At 37.4% G+C, this 6,876-nt stretch overlaps 1 protein-coding gene across 1 annotated transcript in view; it reads right to left on the bottom strand.

Annotated features, from left to right (window-relative positions):
- Positions 1–6,876, bottom strand: part of LOC106884311 (DNA-directed RNA polymerase III subunit RPC3) — a 37,434-nt gene that overhangs the window by 28,516 nt on the left and 2,042 nt on the right. The window lies entirely within an intron of this gene.

Genomic DNA, 6,876 nt, shown 5'->3' with positions numbered 1-6,876 from the left:
TAGTCATTATATATACGTTACTGATAAGTGTATTCAACTGATCTATTGATCAGTTGAGGAAAATTGAGTACTACTTTTGTAGGGTTTTCTCAAGCATGACATAATGCCAAAAGTCTCGGTCATTGTCTCTGTGAGGCCCAAAACTCAAAAGAAACTTGGCCACTTTGCCTCCACGAGGCCCAACGCTTGAAAGGAACTCAGCCACTTTGCTTCTGTGAGGCCCAACGCTCGAAAGAAACTTTGCCACTTTGCCTCTGTGAGGCCCAACACTTGAAAGGAACTCAGCCACTTTGCCTCCACGTGATCCAATGCTCAAAAAGAACTCGGCCACTAGCCTCCACGAGGCCCAGTGTTCCAATGGCACTCTTTACATGTCATCAGCATGTGTACCAGTTACACGACACCAACATCAGCCATAACTACGATTTCACTTGGCTTGATGGGTCTTCTCAAGCACAGCATATCTCAAAAGGTCTTGGTCACTAGTCATTGTCTCTGTGAGGCTCAAAGTTTGAAGATCATCCTTCACTACTGAGTCCCATATCTTCTTGGGTGTACCTCTACCACAGGTTTTCTCCACAGTTAGAGAGCAGCACTTCTTTACACAGCTGTCCTCATCCATACGCATCACATGACCATACCAGGATAGTCATCTCTCTTGCACACCACATTTGATTCCTCTTATGCCTATCTTTTCTCTCAAGATGCTTACACTCTGTCGAACATGTACACAGACATTGCACATCCAGCGAAGCATACTGGCTTCATTTCTTTCAAGCCTATGCATGTCCTCGGCTGTTATAGCCCATGTTTCACTGCCATGTAGCATGGCGGTTTGCACACAGGCATTATGCAGTCTGCCTTTCACTCTGAGAGAGAGGTCCTTTCTGGCTGGTAGAGGTATGAGCTCTCTGAACTTTGCCCAACCTAATCTTATTCTCACTGCTATGCTCTTGGAGCATCCACCTCCACTACTAACCTGGTCACCTAGATAACAGAAGCTATCTACTACCTCTAGCTTGCACCCCCCCTGGTAGTTGAAGGAGTCTATTTTCTGTACGTTTTCAGTGTTTATTGTTCCTGTGCACCTTCCACATACAAAAGCTAGTTTCCCTGTCAATCTTCCTCTGATATTGCTGGACCTTTTATGTGTCCAAATAAAAGGTGCATGCACTGGGTGCATCTTACAGAGTTTCTACCTATGCCTTTTCTACAGATCAAGCAGGGCCATTTACCTGAAGGGATTTGTGATTTTTCTGCCTTCCTACTTACTAAGACTTTGGTTTTTGTTAGATTAACTCTAAGGCCCTTCGATTCTAGACTTTTCTTCCATACCTGGAACTTCTTCTCTAGTCCTGGTAGTCATTCAGCTATAAGAGGAAGGTCATCAGCATAGAGGAGCATCCAGGGGCAGCCTGTCTTAAATTCCTCTGTTATTGCCTGGAGGACTATGATGAAAAAGAGGGGGCTGAGCACCAATCCTTCATGAACCCCTACTTATACCCTGAATTCTTTTCTGTACTCATTGCCAACCCTCACCTTACTGGTAGTATCCCTGTACATGGCTTGTACAGCTCTAACCAACCACTTGTTTATCCCTAGTTTCTGCATTGACCACCAAATAAGGGATTGGGGGACCCTGTCAAAGGCTTTCTTCAAGTCAACAAAGGCCAAGTACAGAAGTTTATCTTTGACTAGGTATTTCTCTGGCAGCTGTCTTACCTGACATATAGCATCAATAGTGTTTCTCCCTGGCACAAAACCAAACTGCATCACATCTAGGCTAACTCTCTCCTTAATTAGTTGGGCTATGATTAATCTCCATAACTTTCAACATCTGATCCAACAATTTGATACCTCTGTAACTATTTCTATCTAAGGTCTCACCTTTACTTTTGTAGCAGTTGACTATGATGCTGCTGTACCAGTCATTGGGTATGACTCCTTCGTGGACCTCCTGATTTACAATATGGGTTGCTAGACCATAACTCACACTGCTAGATATTTTAAGCATTTCAGCAGTGATTCCTGATGGACTGGGGGCTTTCCCTGTCTTCATATCCTTAATTGCTTTATTACCAAGGTACTGTAGATTCAGGTAGCTGGTCCCTCAATCGGGTCAACCTTCGGCAGACTCTCCTCCTCCCATTCATTCTCCACGTTCAGCAGTCTTTCATAATGGCATTTTCCAGCCTCTTTCTTTGCAGAATCAAAGAATTGTAACATTGTATACATTTTCAACTTGTTTGTTATGGTGAATCGAGGGTTAAGGTTAGGTTTAGGGTTAGTAGAGAAATGTGGGGTCAGACTATATAATGTTGGAAGATGCAGCAATTTCAGGAGGGTTTGTGAGAGTCCTGTCATGGTTAGGAATGCAGGTATAATTTAGAACAGTAAATAATTCAACCTCTATATTAGTGGTGTCAATGTAGAAGGAGGGTAAGAAGAGGAAATAGCTACAATGATGACTTCAAAAGGATGTGAGTTGAAACAGATATTCTCAATGTTAAACAAGAGAAAGAAGAAAAAAATGCTACTGCAGGAGGGATTCAAAGAGAAGCAGAGGTAGCATATGAACTTAGGCAAATAAGTGAGAGTGATTGTGCTAGATGAGTTAGATGTCTATTAGTAAATGTCCAATCAAGGAAAGGAAATTTTATGAAAGATGGAACTTTTTAACACACACACACACATTAGTACTATAACACTTTTATAAACTCTTAAAAGAAAAGCGATGTAAAACTCTGGCATAATTTAAGCTTAGAACATAGATGTACAAAACTAAGAGATTTGTACATCTATGTTCTTCACCATGTAGCCAAGAGCTCAATAGTATTTACTAGCACATCATTTCATAATGACAAATAATACTGTTGTCAGAAAGCTATTATCCTAACACAACTAAGAAAAATTAGAATGACTACAGATGTTAAATACAGAACAGAAGAACCTACGTAAGGGAGATAACAGCTGTTGACTTATTTCCTCAGTCGCAGAGCATCAAAATTTTTCTGAATTATTATTTTTACAATAACAAATGTAAAAAAGAACCAATACTTTGATTTCGTATATTTACAACAAAAGACAGCTGAAAGAAAAACTTCAAGGCGCTTTAGTAGTTTTATTAGCAATATTTGGTTAAGATTTAAGTATTACTCATGAAAGTTAAGTATTGAAATGCTGTAAACAAGGTCAAGGTTACTAATAAAATCTACTATCGGTATTTGATCACTTGTGCCTCTTGCTATTCTAGCAGCAGTTATTGTTAACTCTATGTCAGACTCAACTGAGCAGATCCATGGGTAGTCATCCCTCTTTCTTTTAAGTTTGTAGGCAATGTTTTGAGATAAATTCCTTTACTATTTTTAGCTGATTGCAGCATGTAGAGGACCCTTCATTCTCGGTGTTATACAAGTCTGCAAATAATAATTTGTAAAGCTTCGTGTTCAAGAATTTTAATATAAATAATTTTTATATTCACAAATTTAGAGTTTCATTGCCGCAGCAAACTAAGTTTGAAACATTGATATAAGGATGATTCTACTTGATCTTGAAAGTGTCATTAAATTGATATTTATAGGCAGAAAAATAAGGTAATCTTTTGTGACTAGAAAACACATGAAAAGAAATGAGGAACAGGTAATGAGATCTGTATGTAAGCAACAAAACAATGACATTTTAATGAAGAGCAGACTGATAAGCAGAGATGCAGATCCAGAAAGATAAACAAACAGATGTATGGGTAGAGTGATTAGGTGGCAGATAGATAGAGATAGGTAAATAGACAAACAGGCAGAATGTCATGTCAAAACCAAATGTTAATATTTTAAAAGTTGATTATGAAATAATTCCACTGTATTAATGTATAACGTCTATATTTGTTGTATATATATATATATATATATATATTTGTTGTATGATGACTATATTTGAAGAGTAATATATTATAAGTAAAGCATAAAGAATAATGCACTATTTGAAAAGTATTGAATAAAGAATAATGATGCCTATGTTTCAGTTGTACTATGTATATACATTTGAAGTATAATGTATGATTTCTATATTTCCTGGGTAATTATATAATTTCTATATTTGACATGTAATCTTATAAAGATTTCATTGTATGGTATGAAGTATTTTGTCTATATTAGTGATATATTTGGAATATAGTTCTGTTGGATGTGAGTGGATGTGAAGGTTAGTTCTCTATGTGATGCATGTGTTTAAAGTATAGTGTTATAAACTTATGCACTATAGTCCAGTACTGTAATAAAAGCAAAGGCGTACACTATTTTTAACAGTTCAAACTATATGAGGGGGTGCTGAAAAGTTCTTGGCTTTAAGAGTATTGCAAAAGGCCAGGCTGGAGGCCCGACTTTCCAAGTTCTTTTACAGGGCTCAAAGAAACTGAAGGACCACTGCAAGAAGTGTGTGAATCTGAGAGGGGGATATATTGGATAAAATCATAAACTGATCCTCCTGTATTTTCTTTTATCCAAAGCCAGGGACTTTTCAGCACCACCTTGTATTAACATCTAAAGAGAAACTCCTAACTTTATGAAAACCAAGCCATACTTTTATATATAAAATATTCATGCCCTCTTTGTAACTTCTTTATTTATACCCCCACCCTCAATGAAAGCAAACAAAATTTATTTTGGCAAATGTTTCCTACTAAATATTTTCTACCATCTGTCACTTTGACATTTGAGACATTTTGATAAAGTGACATATGAGGATTTGTGGAAAGGTGATCTGTGTGTGGGTGGATGGTGCTGTTTCAAAAGTTTGTTTTTTAGACAGGCCTGATATTGTTAATGATAAAAAATATGTGAAAGTAAAGGAAGATCAGAACTAGATAAAGAAATATAGTAGGTTTCATAGGAGATGGAGAAAACAATAAATGTATTGCCCAATATAAAATAAATCTTGAAATAAATATATAAAAACAAAGAATAGCATAAACTTTAGGAGGAGCAACTAGCTCTGACTCTATATTAATATTTAGAACATTATTATGCAATTTGATAATATATAAATTTAGTAAATGACAAAAAAAATATTGCTGAAATTAAATGACTGATGACAATTCAGTTTAATCTCACCTATGGAATAATTATTAATCTCTGCTTGTTAGTTATAAAGGTTTAGAAATAAAGAAACAGAAATATCTCAGTGTGTAAGGACAAATTATTTGATGTGCATATTAGAAGCAGGGTACCATTTTACAACAACAGATTGGGAGTGAAGTCAAGAAGGTTATAGACTTGAGAAACTGTAGCGTTAGCTTCAGTAAAACTTAATGAATAAGGAGTACATGACAATTGATTATGTGAGTGTGAAAGCATTGGTTAATGTCTGCAAAAGAGACAATCAATTACAGATTAGATGGTACAGAAGAAACACGTTTTACTTGTCCAATACAATATATGCAAGCATGGAAAAACAGGCTTTAAATTGATGTGCATGATTATTGCTGTTTAGTCTGATAGAAGCTCTGATTGATTTGATTCCAGCCATGACCACGCTGTTCTCTTTTTAAACATGATTGATGGAATCTTCATTGGTTTTGTTGAAGAGAATTTGGTTGTTCAATTAACTGAATGTCTAACTAGTTAAATCAATGTGCAAATAGCACTGAACCTGCAAGAAATTGAGGCCAAATCTCTCTCTCAAACCATACACTGTCAAGTTATAAATGTAATATACTACATAATGTAGTCCTATATACACAATAGCAGCAGGCTTAGCTGAGAGGTTAAGAAGTTTGCATCAGAATCACCAGATCCCAGAACCACTGCAGAAACCACTACATGGCATCTTGTTTAGAGAATTGCCTTTTTCTATGTCTTTTGGTATTTCTAATGTAGTCAGAGCTTCAGTCCAAATTTACACCAAATTAATTTATCTGGTAGAATGTTGTTGTTGTTGGCACTCTGTCGCTTATGACGTTGAGGGTTCCAGTTGATCTGATTAACGGAACAGCCTGCTCGTGAAATTAACATGCAAGTGGCTGAGCACTCCACAGACATGTGTACCCTTAATGTAGTTCTTGGGGATATTCAGCATGACACAGTGTGACAAGGCTGACCCTTTGAATTACAGGCACAACAGAAACAGGAAGTAAGAGTGAGAGAAAGCTGTGGTGAAAGAGTACAGCAGGGTTCGCCACCATCCCCTGCCGGAGCCTCGTGGAGCTTTAGGTGTTTTCGCTCAATAAACACTCACAACGCCCAGTCTGGGAATCGAAACTGTGATCCTATGACCGCGAGTCTGCTGCCCTAACCACTGGGCCATTGCGCCTCCACTCTGGTAAAATACAAGTAATCTATTTTGTCTAATGGGGAGTTTTAGGTTTGATCTACCTGCATGGCTGACACATGCACTCTTAGTACAGTTTCCAAGTTGAACTGGCCTATAGATTCAATCCATGTGACAGACTTCTACTTAATTTCTCTCTGCCCAATTTTATTCATGAGGCTTGGGTTGACCTCAAGCAAATTGCAAAGGTCAGTATCACAGATGTTGTTAGACAAGATTAATTACTTGTATTCTAACAGGCAAATCAATTTGAACAAAAACTCTGCCTACATTAAAAATAGAAGATAAAAAAAAAAGAAAAAGTGATCCTTTAACCTTTTTGACACCAATTCATCTGAAACTGTCCTTGGTTCTGTGATACAAATTCCATTTTAAAGTGATCTCAGTTAAAAACCTGCCATGAAAATTTCATGATAATGTATGTTCCAAACGCCAATAACATAGGCACAGGAGTGGCTGTGTGGTAAGTAGCTTGCTTACCAACCACATGGTTCCGGGTTCAGTCCCACTGCGTGGCACCTTGGGCAAGTGTCTTCTACTATAGCCTCGGGCCAA

The sequence above is a fragment of the Octopus bimaculoides genome, chromosome 2 (genome assembly GCF_001194135.2).
Source record: "Octopus bimaculoides isolate UCB-OBI-ISO-001 chromosome 2, ASM119413v2, whole genome shotgun sequence".
In the NCBI taxonomy this organism is placed as follows: domain Eukaryota; kingdom Metazoa; phylum Mollusca; class Cephalopoda; order Octopoda; family Octopodidae; genus Octopus; species Octopus bimaculoides.
The sequence above is the reverse complement of the archived record's forward strand: the minus strand, read 5'-3'. Positions and strand labels throughout refer to the sequence as shown.